The sequence below is a fragment of the Podarcis raffonei genome, chromosome 2 (genome assembly GCF_027172205.1).
Source record: "Podarcis raffonei isolate rPodRaf1 chromosome 2, rPodRaf1.pri, whole genome shotgun sequence".
NCBI lineage: Eukaryota > Metazoa > Chordata > Lepidosauria > Squamata > Lacertidae > Podarcis > Podarcis raffonei.
In genome coordinates, this window is record NC_070603.1 from 41,743,170 (window position 1) to 41,757,515 (window position 14,346).

General features: G+C 45.9%; 1 protein-coding gene and 1 long non-coding RNA gene across 3 annotated transcripts in view; one reads left to right on the forward strand and one right to left on the reverse strand.

Annotated features, from left to right (window-relative positions):
- Positions 1 to 11,064, reverse strand: part of NTN1 (netrin 1) — a 129,161-nt gene extending 118,097 nt beyond the window's left edge. The window contains exon 1 of the mRNA XM_053376169.1: positions 10,973 to 11,064. The gene's annotated coding sequence lies outside the window, so the exon portion shown is untranslated. The remainder of the gene's footprint in view (positions 1 to 10,972) is intronic.
- LOC128407618 (uncharacterized) lies at positions 10,396 to 14,086 on the forward strand. 2 transcript variants are annotated; one of them, XR_008328842.1, is made up of 2 exons: positions 10,396 to 10,897; positions 13,929 to 14,086. It is a non-coding gene; the product is annotated as an uncharacterized LOC128407618 (long non-coding RNA). The 2 variants fall into 2 exon arrangements; XR_008328843.1 differs by lacking the exon at positions 10,396 to 10,897 and adding an exon at positions 11,073 to 12,170.
- Positions 14,087 to 14,346: the final 260 nt, after the last annotated feature.

The following is a 14,346-nucleotide window of genomic DNA, read 5'->3' on the forward strand; positions in this document are numbered from 1 at the left end:
ATTGCAGCCTAAGGCTTCTCAGACACCATGAAGGGCTCTGGGTTCAGGTCAGGCACTTTGCAATGCAAGAGTAACTTGCAAGTGGAGCCCCAGATCAGCTGGGGTCTACACCTATAGCAAAACAAGTGGACACTTATATATGCCAATTTGGGAACTATTGGGGGGGTCACCTGGAATCAGATGCTAAAGGACTGTATGAGAGGTATACATTTCAATTTAGTTCAACATGTAGGCGGTTATAAGCTGCTTTTAATGAAAAGATATGTCGCAAAGCAGTGTACAATAGCAAACTGCCCTCCACATCAATACAAGTGTTATTTAAAAACATCAAAATGCAGCCACGCTTCACGGTAGTCAAAAAACCAGCATAAAAACAACCAGCTAGCCTAGCATCAACTTGACACACTATCCACAATTTATTAAAACATCATATCTGCCGCCCAATTTGCATCAGCCACTGAAAGCTACAGAGGGTGGCAATGGGGGAGCAGTGTGAGTCTTCCATGTAAAAATACCAGTTCTACAAAACCTCTAGCATGCAACTAATTTGATGGAAATGTCACTTTGAGGAAGGAAGTGGTAATGATGGCCTTTGAGCAAGTACCCCTGCTATAGATGAGCCATCAGCACCTTCTAGATAATAGTCCTCTCTCTTTTGCAATTGTGCAACCAGTTCATATTATTCAGATTTATCCCCGGGGACCCTAACCCTTCAAAGTCCTCCCATATCCCAAAACCCCTTCCTTACACCCACCCCCCCTGCCCACAATCCCTATCAATCCTTTCTCACCCCTCCCACTTCTCTTCTCACAAAACCCAGACATTTAAAGAAATCTCATACCCAGGCCTTTCTAAAGAGATGCCCTCTGATATTTGTATTGCACTCCAGCCAGATCCCTCCGTCTCTGGGGTTTTTATTCTGCAGCATACTTTAGCCCAGTTTAGCCTCGTCTCTGGGGCCAACACAGCCATCGCTTTGTTGCCAGGGCTGAATTAAGACACACTGAGGTCCTAAGCTGTGTCGCATTGAAGAGGCCCCCAGAGCATTACCCAAAAGATGTGTATTAGTCTAACAGAAAGGGCAATAAAAATAGAAGTAATGACATTTTACATTTGCATAAATACTAGTGCATAGTTGAGGATGCAGCCAAAAACTAGCAAGCTAGCTAAAGCATGTAGCTTGCCACAAGCCTGTTTGCATATGAAATAACTTCAAATGGATATACCTTATGATTTCTTACTTATCAAATATGGAAACCATATTATAGTTAAATCTGTACAAGTTTAAACGCAATATATCAACTAATGGTGTAGGCATGAAATATATATTTGTGATGCAGTAATGATGTCTGTTTTTCCTGTTTCCATTATTATTATTATTATTATTATTATTATTATTATTATTATTTAAATCTTGACAAATATTGTTGTTGTTTGTATTTAGAGGCTCATCATAATTTGTGGCCTTAACTGTAGTTAACTTTTCTTATGCACAAATCCAGCTCTGTGTACTGCAGACCCTTGCTACAGCCCAGGTCAGCCCCACTACTCCCCAAAGCGGGATCTGCTTCCACTGGTTGCCTAGGTACCTCCATACAGCCAGTTTTCAGAAGCTGGCTAGCTTGCCACAGCTCTTCGCTTAATGACCATGCAGCATTCCGCTACCAAATTATACCAAAAAATATCTATTAAGGTTAAGGGGGGGGACAACAACTGGATAGTATATTGGAATGGAAAACAGTCTAACTGCAAAATTAAATTTAACAATATATATATTTGACCTAAGGGATGCAGGTGGCACTGTGGGTTAAACCACAGAGACTAGGACTTGCCGATCAGAAGGTCGGTGGTTCGAATCCCCGCAACGGGGTGAGCTCCCGTTGCTCTGTTCCAGCTCCTGCCAACCTAGCAGTTCGAAAGTATGCTCCGGCAGGAAGGTAAACGGTGTTTCCATGTGCTGCTCTGGTTCGCCGGAAGCGGCTTAGTCATGCTGGCCACATGACCCAGAAGCTGTACGCCGGCTCCCTCGGCCAATAAAGCGAGATGAGTGCCACAACCCCAGAGTCAGCCACGACTGGACCTAATGGTCAGGGGTCGTTATATTTGACCTACATTTCTCTTCTAGTACCAGTTAGTGCACAGAGAGCAGGATTCTCTATTAAGTATCTTTTACAGGTAAGTGACAGTGGGTTTCTCTGCAACCTCTGCCTCCATCTTAAAACATCCAGGGTTGGTAATCTCTGAAAAAGCTCACCATCAACCCCTTTGCAATCAGGTGGTGTGGCAGCTACTCCTCTATTGCACCAAATACTGTATGAAATGCAGCCAGTTTTGCTATTTCCTTCTTATTCTGACCTGTGCCTGGCTCAGAAGTATTTCAGAGTGAAAGGACTTAGTGAGAGTATGGCTAAATAGCTGAGCAATGCACTGGGAGGCCTCTAGCTCAAATCTCACCTCTGTTATGAATTCACTAGGGAAACCCTCTCTCAGCCTTTGTCCCTCTTTTACAGTGTGGGGGAAATGTTAAGACTGTACGGACCCACCTTACAAGTTTTCATTTTGCTGGTTTTGCTTTCATTACCTATGTCCTCCAAGCAAGAATTTATTTTGATAGGAAAGTGTTTACCTTCAGGAGTGTCTGCATTGGCAGCTTGCTCTTAAACAAGAGTGGTTTACTAATGGTTTCGTTACATTCTCTGCATTGCCAGCCTGAAGGAGGAATAACCTAAAACTGCAGTTTGGAATGATGTGATTTACTGCTGAAGTTACTTGCTAAACCCTATCCTGTTTGAGAGTGCAGATGTCAATATACTTGTGTGTAAACTAGCTTATTGTATAAACATGATTTTAATCTGTGTCTCTGCCCACTTTTATTCAATAAGCTAGTTTACACACACACACACACACACACACACACACACACACACACACACACACACCCCTCAATCTTCCATTCAGAGAAACAAGAAGAATTATCATAGTACAGATGTCCACACTTGTCCCCCAGGCCTGAGATTCCCTACCCTTGTTCTCACTGCATAAGGGGCTGATAGGAGGAAAGCCCAGTTTAATGTTGCCATTGGTAAACTAGGCTGGACTGGATTATGTTGAGGTGATAGATGTATAAATGAGGAGTCAGCAGAACATTGTAGTGCATCACCTGGACCTCTTGCACAGGATTTTTAAAAAACGAGTGGGGTTCGTTTCTTAATATATGTCCTTAGATCAGTTGTCAGCTCCTCTCTGCATGAGTCAGGCAATGGGAATCAGGCACCAGGAACTGGACAGAGGCCTTTTCTTGCTTTCCTGTCTGCCTGTCTACTTGCAGAGGGGTTGGGTTTTATTTTATCCCCACCCTCCCCCTCCACAACTGAAAAGGTCTGATTTTCACATCATCTGGATGCCCCTTTGCTTCTTGGCTGCAGCAATGGAATGAACCAAGCTGACCTCCAGGGAGGTTTGTTTAGGGATGAAACAATGTTTGTCTTGTCCAAACACCATGAATTTCCCCGTGCTTCCTCAACAGCAGTGCAGCCAGCAGATACAATATAACAAATGCTTTGCCATATTTTACCCTTTCAAAGGGAGAGAGAAAAATAACCCTCTAAAAATTCTAGCAATGGCAGAGTTCACAGGGTTGAACGGCAGGGGGTGAGGGGGGACAAGGAGCAACTATAAAGGCTTGGTCCATCAGCCAGAGGCTGGATGCTTTAAAATGTGGAGCAGATGCTGCATTTCAACACAGAAGTTAGCTTTGGTGTGATGAACAGTAAATTTAATGGAGCTTACTCCCAGGTAAATGGGTCTAGGATTGCAGCCTAGCACCCTGATCCTAAATGCCTTGCATGGAAATGGACTCCACCGAAAGTTGTGCAGGCTACTTTTAATAAATGGCCGTGATTTAGAAAAGAAAAGTCAATCACATGAGTACAAAAGACAGGAACAGGACTGAAATTCAAAATGTCCCGGATAGCCAGCAATATGACAAAACTGAATAAATACCAATGTGTCACACTCACATTGGAAAAAAGATCCAAATTATGTATGAATGCAAAATTGAACAGTTGTATCCTCACTTAATGCTGCTAACTTTTTGACCTAATTTTTCCTAATTTTTGAAAGGGCAGAACTGTGCAAAGCAGCAACAACAGTTTTATATATTGTGCCTGATGGTGGCAACTTTCTCACAGAGCAGCTGCTCTAGGTAATGAGCCTTGTTTATTTGCTGCAACATTCCAAGAGTCAAAGCCCTCTGCAATCAAATGCACAAATGAAAGGAAGAATGAAGGAAGTTCTTTCTTTATACATCTGAATTTTGGGCAGGTGGGTTATCTGGGATGGCATGCAATTCTCCCTGGTTTTCTGAACTAAGCACCATAGAGGAGGGAATGGGTCCTGGGCCTTGACAGCCAGTGTGATTTAGCAGTGGGCAAAACATTGGTGTAAGATAGAGACAGGCAGATACAAATCCTTGCTCCCTTTGGCAAGTTACTTTCTCTCAGCCTAAGTAGCCTCCCTAGGTTACCATCATGAAACAAAGCTGTGGTTCTGAGAGCCAAAGAGGGAAGGGCAGGCAGGCTGCTGGTGTAATTAATATTCATTTCCCATTTCTACCAAACTGGTTCTCCCATCAAGAAGGAACATAAAGCTGGTCTGGCACGACCTGTTCAAGTGACCATCCCATTTCCAGTTTTCATCTAGATGTTTGGAAATGGCAATGGATGAAGGAGGGCTGAGGAAGGAAATAGCAGTGGACAGCAAAAGCAGCAGAGTCATGAATCCCACTGAAAACTCAAATGGCAATATACCCAAAATGGCTACTAACCATTACTACTATTTGAATCTAGGTCATGCACTACTGATAGTTGTTGCAAAATACAGGGTGCCCTAGATTGTCTTTATTATTCATGCATTTATTTCCTTCCCCTTTGAAAACTCATAGCAACTTATCTGTGTCTCCCAGGAGCCTCCTCTCCAGGCCCCATCCACACCTGCTTAGCTTCAATAACACTGTAGCATCGGTTGCTCCTAGACCAAGCATAGCCAAACTTGGCCCTCCAGCTCTTTTAGGACTACAACTCCCATCATCCCTAGCTAACAGGACCAGTGGTCAGGGGTGATGGGAATTGTAGTCCCAAAACAGCTGGAGGGCCAAGTTTAACCATGCCTGTGACCTAGACCATTCTTTGCGTCTCATCATATAACAAAGTAGCTGGAAATAACCACAAGAGTGATCAGGATCAGCCTTCCCAAACCTGGTGCTCATCAGATATTTTGGACTTCAACTCCCATCAGCCCCAACCAGCATACCCAACAACCATTTCTATTTTATCTAACAACAGAAGACTTGAGCCCCTAATTGCATCAGGGGCTTCAGTCTTTCAAATTTCAGTGGCTCCCTGTGTGAGGCCAAAATTCAGTGTCCCCCTTCCTCTCACCTTCCACTCTGCACATGCACAATGTCATAGTTGTGGTGCCCTGCGGTGCCCCCCTTGACTCAGTGTCCAGTGGGGTATGTGTGTGACTGCTTGTGCTTCCCTAAACCCACCTCCGATTGCATTAAAGCATAGCGTGGCCCAAACTAGCTGGACATGGTTTTTTAAGTTCCTAAACACATTTATTTGGGAGTAAGCACCGTGGAACACAGCAGAACTTACTTCTGAGTAAACATGCCAAGGATTACATGGCACAAATGTGGGAGAGTCTCCTTGACCTGCAGATTTTAATCCTAAAAAAAACCCCCAAAAAACCAACGGGCATTTCTACTCACCTGCCAGCAAATATATAATAGTAGAGGTACCAGAGCAGTGAGGTCTCCTATTTCCAGGGCTTTTTTTCAACAGAATGATCTGTACTAACATTCCAAAGACAAGGGGATTATAAGTAAACCATAATGACATAGAAAGTGGGGGAAATGATCAAGTTAGCTTTTTATTATGCTCCTCTACATAATTGATAATTGATAATATTAATGAGTGGGCATTTCTATGCTGTAATCCGTCCTAGTTTCAGGACACATTTTGGGCAACTAACTTCTTTTGTCATAAGGAGACAGAGACACCTTATGCAAAGCTCTCATATTTGTAAGTGGATTTTTCTTTGTTTTTAACAAAGACTCAGGAAGTGCTGCAAATTATTTTTTATTGCTGGTCTCATCTTACCCTATACTGTTAGCCTTTTAAGAGGGCTAATGAGTGCCCCCCACCCCCGATTTGTGCTTTAATCATTGGTTTTGTTTGTTTGTTTTGGCAGCCCATCTGGAGATGGCCCCTAGGTGGAATGAGGGTTTTCTTTTCTTTTCTCAAATTTCAAATTCATGGGGTATAGATCTTCCAAATTCACGGGGAAGTCTGAGAGCATTAATGAATAGTGGGAATGGAACTTCCAGGCACAGAGACCTCTGAACTGGAGAGCTATGGACAAACACTATGTGAGGACCTTCATGTGGACTTCCAGAAGCGACCACTTTAGGAAAAAAATACCAGGGATTCCCAAACTGTCGTCTGCAGACCACCAGCGGTCCACAAGTTTCATTCAGGTGGACTTTGTGGCATGCCTCTAAACAACACTTACAATTTGATTTCCTTAGAATCCAGATTGCCAGACAATGAAATACTACATAAGAAATAAAAGAAGCAATACGAATGCAATTAAAAACCACACATCTACCACAGCACATTACAACTGCTGCAATGGGCAGAAGAATGATTAAGTGGACTGCCAAGAGCCTCAACAATTTTCAAGTGGTCCATGGAGGGGAATGTTTGGGAACCACCAGAAGGAAATATTGGATTGGATGGTGTAATGGTTTCACTGCGGAAACCTTACTGGGAGAGAGGAGACATACTCAAACCCACAAAGTGTGAATTCTTTGACTGAGACAGACAAAGCTTAACCACTTTACAGAGTTGTGGGTGAAAGCTAATTTTAGTCAGAGCAACCCCATTGAAATCAAAGTAAGTTCATTAATTTTAGTGGTTCTACTTCAAGTATGATTTAACTGGATCCCCTATTCTTATTCCTAACCCCTTACAAGATAGTGAGGAAAACAAATAAATAGCACCTTAGGTGGTGTGAACACAATATTTCACTCTTGATTCAATGGAGACTGAATATTTGTTTTTTCTACCTAGTCTGTACATAACCTAGATCTATCACATATTTTTTGCAAATGAAAACCCCTTTTGGGGAACTGGCTTCATTCTGAAAATATTCTGCATTACCCAATGGGGTGTCCGACAATGCGGTGTGTGTGTGTTTGTTTGTTTGTTTGTTTGTTTGTGTGTCTCCCTAGCTGCCCAATGACCTTGTGGTGTGTGTAGAGTAGACCAAGAGGCAATCATCATTTCCTTCTTCATTCAACTGAGGCCTGCACAGAGAGGAAAAGACATAGATAACCTAATCAAGGGTTCAGGAGGGCAGGATCAATGACAACCAGCACAAACATTTATGGATTGCAAAAAGCTACATTTTTATGCTACAAACAGGTTAGTGCCTATGCAGCAAAAACATAGGTACATTTGTGTATGCACTTAATTCTCTATAGTAATCTTCAACAATGAATCCCGGATATCTCCTAGACCTATTCTGCACATGACTGCAATTCTATGCACAGATACCTGGGAGTAAGCTCCACAGAATACTGTAAGGGATACTTCTCAGTAAACATGCATAGGATCACGATGCACAATGCTTAGTCAACCTGCCAGACCTTAAGGCCAATTGCTGCTGGGTTTGCTAAAATCCTTATGCTGCAGAATCAAGGAAGCCCAAACTAACTTTCATTCCAAGAAAACAGTTCAAGGGCAGCATTAAGATGATTTCCACAAGGCAACCCTATTACGGTGGTACCTCAGGTTACATACGCTTCAGGTTATATACGCTTCAGGTTACAGACTCTGCTAACTCAGAAATAGTACCCCAGGTTAAGAACTTTGCTTCAGGATAAGAACAGAAATCATGCTCTGGTGGCGCAGCAGGAGACCCCATTAGCTAAAGTGGTGCTTCAGGTTAAGAACAGTTTCAGGTTAAGAACGGACCTCCGGAAATGTATTAAGTACTTAACCTGAGGTACCACTGTATATTCCTTTTTTTAAAAAAATCAAAAATCTAGTCAATTCCATGGCAACGGAGCTACCACCACATTCTCAAGAAAATGTTACACCAGAGGTGGGGAAGTTGTGCCTCTCCAGGTGTGACTGGACTCCCAACCCCCATCAACCTTCAGCCAGCGTGACCAATGCTCAGGGGTGATGGGTGTTGCAGTCCAGCAACATGGGGGGGGGGAGGGTGTTCCCTGTGCTAGACGGAGTCACCACCACGTGTATGTTTTGCATTGGATGATGACCGTCAGGTCAAGCCGCGTCTTGGATACATAGAATAGACACCCAAGACCAAGCGCCATCACGGACGGCGAAGCACAGTGACAACACGCCTCTGTTGTCGCCAGGCCAGTGTCTCCTAAGATCAGTGACGCATGAGGCGCCAGGTGGGATACCTGCTTGTGCGAAGGCATCTTTATCTGCATGGATGTACCCCATTGCCAATATTTCAGAATTTCCCGACCCGTCTCTCAGCCGGCCCCCCGCCACCGCTCTTTCCTCCCCAATCCTTTCCCAATAAGGTCTGTTCACATATTATGGACACCTCTCCCCTCCTATCTTTACGCGATGGCGGGTCCCCGCGAAGCGCAGCTCAGTGGCTCACAAGCTCGACCTCCGTTTTGCTCTGTCCCAGAGGCTTCAGGGCAAAGTTGGCCGGCGGGATTTCTCGGTTTGGAGAGTTCCCTTGGTGGGGAACGACGCAACGGCGAAGGAATAAGGGCGCGGCGGGGAGGAAGAGGAGGAAATGATTGTATTGTTCTCTTTGGAGGGTTTTAGTATTTTAGAAGGAAGGACTTTCTGCATGGTATTACTTCTTGCGGGAAAAGCGGAAAGCAAACTTTCTGGTTTGATCCCGCATTAATCAGATTTCCCACGCCCCCCTCCCCCCCAAAAAAAATTTCACCCGCGTTCCCCAAGCTTTCCTCTCTCCTCTGGGTGTTTTTATCCCTCCTCACTCGTGCCCATTTCCCCCTCGTCCAGACCCGGGTTCCCCGAGTTTTGATCAAGGGCGACTGAAACCAGCGCCTCGTCGGCTGCTGCCGCGGGGCCCAGGGGTGACGGGGTCAGCCTTGCCGTCCGATGAGCGCTTTCTGCTTAGGGCCCCTTTTGCTTCGGGTTAGAGACCCTCCATTCCGCGCAGCGATTGGACAGGGGTGGGGGAGCTGCCAACCCATCACTCTCTTCCCTGGGGGCGGGGCGCGGTGTTCTCGCAATCGGTGTAATTTCTTGCGCCGCAGCCTCGCCATTAAAGAGGGGGAAGCGCGGAGCACGCAGCCCAAACGAAGCCCCTTTGACCTATCCTTTCCAGGGGGTGGAAGGATGAGCTTAATTTTGCCTGGGGGGGTACTTTCCCCGCAATATGGGGAAGAGGAGGCCCTGTCCTTAACTCCCCCCACCTCTCCGAGGGCCTTCACCTTTCAGAGTAAAGTGAAACTTGGCTCGCTTTTGGACCTCGGAGACTTGATAAAACAATGGAACGAAAACGGAATACTTAACCCCTATAAATATGTTGTTGTATTTGTGCGGGGGGAGACCACGAAGAAAACTATGCTAAACACAATATGCACTACATTGCCTTATATTGATTGCAACGGAATCACAGCCTTCAAGTGGTGCGCACGTCTAAACTGAACTGTTTTGAAAGACAGCGCATTTTGAATTGAATTCCGGATTTCGGACGTGATCTCTCTCCCCCCTCCCGCTTTGCACATGTCCTTCTTTTCATCTCTGAAACAACACGCTTATTTTCAACTCCCTCTGCCGAGGATTGTTGTTTTGGCCCTCTCTTTCTGGTCCAGAGGCGGCGCAAAAAAAGAGAGAGAAAGGAGTTAGGGAAAGAAGACATTTTTCCTTTTCTGTAAAAGAAAAAACGCACTGCAGCCTAAATATATATTCTAAAAACTATTAGTGCAAAGTTATTTTTTAAATGGGGTGGTGGCTTTTTTGGGGGTCGGGTTAGAAAAGAAATAATTATTGGCTAAGGGACGAGAGAGAAAAAAGTTCGTGGCGCAAAGGCGAGGCAGGAGCCCCGGTTCGAAATAATCAGGAGCGATTTATTCCGACGGAGTGACAGCTCTTTTGAACGCGAAGCGAAAGGCGTTTTCTGTCTCTCTGAAAGCTTTTCTTCCAGATTGTGTTCAGATTAGGCTGGGGGGATGAATGGCGGCTTTATCCAGACCAGGGGCTTTTCTGAAATGCCAAATTAATTACCAAGGCCTGAATCAACGCACTGGGGACAGGGAGGAGGAGGAGGAGGAAGAAGAAGAAGAACTGGCGGAGGGTGGGGGTGAGGGGAAGAAAAGAGAAATCTAGGGCACTTTGGCCCGGGTTAAAATTGTCTCTTGGGGTCGTTTCAGTGCGAATCGGCTGGGGAAGAGAGCAGGGGTAGGGGAAGGAAGAACACCTGCCCCATCCTGTTGGGTTGGTGTTGGGTTTTTTTAAGCTTAACTTATTTGAGCTAAGTATTTTTAAGGACCAGCGAAGCAGCTTCCACATTTCGGCTGAAGAAGCCAATGCGAGGCGTGCGCCGAAGGATGGGCTGGTAGATGGGAAAGAGATCCGCCTTAGGGAAACAGAAACCACGCAGTTGGGACCAACGAGGTCTTAATGAAGGAAGCGAGGCGGGGTAGTGGGAATAGCTGGCGCTTCCTCAACCCGGACACGGTCATTTGCCCCGACGGAGCCTCGCGTGGTGGGCCTCCAGATCATCCTGCTTCCTGGGGTGGATCACCTTTTGCCGTCTCTTTTCCCCCAAAGAACCGCCCTGCCCCCGATCAGCAGCCCCCGGGGTTAAGGTAAGCGGGGTAAGCGGGATTCCCACGCCGCCCGTGCGCCTTTTGGCTGCCGACGATTCACCGCCATGGACTTACCTTTACAGGAAAAGGGACTCAGCACCCTTCCAGCCCTCAGTCCGAGAGAGGAGAGGGGAGATGGCGCGCCTTCGTTCCCAGTCAGCCCACCACGACCCTCGTAGACGCTGGGGAAGGGGGTATCCCTCTTCGGATCGCGCCCCCACCCCCCACCGGGGTCTCCACCCGAATAGCCCCGACGTCCTTCGTGTCTGGCGTCCTATCGCGTTTGCGATGATCTAGGGCCTCCCTCCTTTGGGGATTTCTCGGGGGGGGGCGCTTAGGGGGTTCGCCGATCTAGACGCGCCCCCAAAAGGGGGATTCGGGTCAGGAGAGGGTCCACTTCTTATTTTGCGTTCCTAGAACCGCTGAGGAAATCCCTGCAAATGTCCCCACTCCCGATGTCGAGCAAAGAGGGGAGGGGTGAACACTCTGGGGCTCATCCGCGCTGTGGACCCACCGGGACGCGAAGGGAATCGAGGGAGTTGGGAAGGGAGCCTGCCTTCAGACCTCCCCACGATTTCCTCTTGCAGAAATTGCTGGCGGGTGGGGAGAGAGACAGAGACAGAGAGAGGGGGCTCGGAAAGCTGGATCAATAGACGAATCACTAGAACCTGGGGAATCCTGAGTTCGAATCCTCGCCTGTCCTCGTGGCTCGCTGGGTGGTCTGGCAACAAGCCACTCTCAGCCGGGGCCTCTACGTCGGGGTCATTTTCTCACCTCTTTCAAATCGTGGGGGGAGTCTGGATTCTTGAGAATTGCGGGGGAGGGGAGGCGCAGGTAGTCGGGGCTGCGGCGAGATCAAGCAAGCCTTTCCGGTCTCGTGCTGATTCTCTCCTTCACCCCCCACCCCCCAAAACCCGGTGGCCTAGAAAGCCTGGAAAACAATCGCAAGGGCAGAGGGAAGCCCGACGTTGCTTTTCCTGAAAGAAAGCCACCTGGGGCTAGACCAGCAGGGGATTAGCAGGATGCAATCCAAAGATGCATCCGAGATCTAAAGATGCTCCCGAAGATCAGGGCGTGAGGCCGTAGTGCCAAGGATCGATAACAACGCGCCTACGTTTTCAGGTGCTGTGCATCAGAAAAAAGCAAAAGCAGAGCAGTGGCACCGTTTCGACTCCCAGATTACCTTCGTTTTAAGCGTGACCCTAAGCTGGTTTATCAGCCTCATCAGCGGGAAGGATCCGCATCACATTATCAGGCGCATCATCAGTTAATGGTAGGTCTATCAAACCACCTGTGAACAGGGAAGAAACTAAGCTCGACAGTCCCATCAGCACGGCAGGAAGAGGACAGCGACTAATAAAGACACTCTCCCAGAGGCGATTTTTCATTTTTGTTTTGGGCTCGGTCCAGGTGGAAATGAAATCCAGGAGTGAATGTGTTGATCCAGGAAGTGTATGCCAGCTCGGCCACGCAGCCACTGCATTACTTCGAGTGATTCCTCAGCCTCAGTTTTTCATCTTCCTGAAGATAAAAGAGGGAAGGAGATACTGTGCTTGAGCTTTGGGATGTAGACGTCGACATCAGAGACGTGTAGCCCAAGATCTGGCTCTAATGATGTTAAACCAATGTATATTGAATGGGTTTTTGATATTATGGAGGTGAGATGCCCTCCAGATGTCTTTGGACTGAAAAAAGGGATGGAATGCTTTAATAAATAAAATAATGCAACATGCTTGAAGTTTTGCCCTTCTTGCCCTTCCAGAAACTGGACATGTGTGTTCTTTTTTTCTGAGCTCATTTTCTCCCCCACTCTCCTCCCTGTTCACTTGCCTCCCATGATACCAGGGTTACCTTCATCTCATCTGCTGCCACTGACTACACCTCATTTTGTCTGACTCAGCTTCCTATCTTACTCAAGACACACACTCTCTCTCTCTCAACTCTGTTCTTTCCGTTTCCTACCACTCCCCTCCCCTCTTCCTACTGTGGCTGTTTCTCTTTCCACCCCTCTTCCTCTTTCACCACTCCTTCCCTTGCCTTACTGCTTCTTCAGCTCTCTGCTGCTTCCTGCCCTGATGTCACTCCCTCTGCTGACATCAGGGCAGCTCATCCAATAGCAGCCAGGGTGGAGGTTTCGCACTACTGGTGGAACATATACAAATATTTGATTGGCGTGGTGGCTTTTCATAGGGGAAAACCAGGATTTTAATCTTTATAACTTTGGTATGGAAATGAAAATTCATTTCTGAAACATCCTGAGATGTCACAGAACACAAAAGGTTGGTGTAAATTACCTTTTTCACTCTATAAGACGCACCAGACCACAAGACGCACCTAGTTTTTGGAGGAGGAAAACAAGAAAAAAAATATTCTGAATCTCAGAAGCCAGAACAGCAACAGGGAATGCTGTGCAGTGAAAGCAGCAATCCCTCTTGTTGTTCTGGCTTCTGTGATAGCTGTGCAGCCTGCATTTGCTCCATAAGACGCACACACATTTCCCCTTACGTTTTAGGAGGAAAAAAGTGAGTCTTATAGAGCAAAAAATACGGTATATAACTCGGCTTAATTGGCTATGATAAATCTTTCAATATAAAGGATCCAAATGGTGCATAGCTTGTGATATCAAGAAGTTTTGGAGGTCCCCTCATATTTGAAATATTGCACCAGAGTTTCTTGAAATGAAAATGGCAGAGCTGGAGCAAACTCCACTTTCGCTCCATCCCGCAGCCACCAATCACATTCTCCCTTCTTCCAACACCTGCATTGTCAGAGCACACTCTTGACTCCGGGATTTGTTTTCAGTGTCAGAACTGAACTCCCAGTTCTTTCATACAGAAATCCATTCCAGGTTTTCCCCTTCCCAAGCTTTCGTTATTTTAGCAGTCTAATTCTTTTTGTTATCTTTGGCTTATTTATTATTTCTTTATTTGGGTTTTCAAAACAACAGCAACAACATACATATAAATGACCACATGCATTTCCACAGGATAGTTATCACTTTTCATAATATAATTTTTTTTTAACCTTCCAGATGGATTTGTCAGAGAAGAGTATTGAACAGCGTCGGGTTCTGAAAGAACGGTCCTAGAGTTCTCAGACAGTCCAAATCCTTCTATATGCTTCCCAAATCTTCCTGCTATTGCTTGATGTGTTGGTGTATACAATAAAGTTGTACCAGTCCACAGTGAATGTATCTATGTATCCATGTATTCAGTAATGCTAACTGTTAAGTTTCTCCAATGGTTTGCCTATTATTTTGCTCAATTCCTGAAACAGATAGTTCCAAATTCTTATTGTCTTAGTGCATGTCCATCACATATGTTGGTATGACCTCTCTTCTTTGCGTCTCTCCAGCATAATGCTGGGTATGTTTTTTAAAATATATGATAATTTTAGGAAGTGAGGTTTTAAATATCACCTGTGCATAATTTTTAACATAAGCAGCTTAT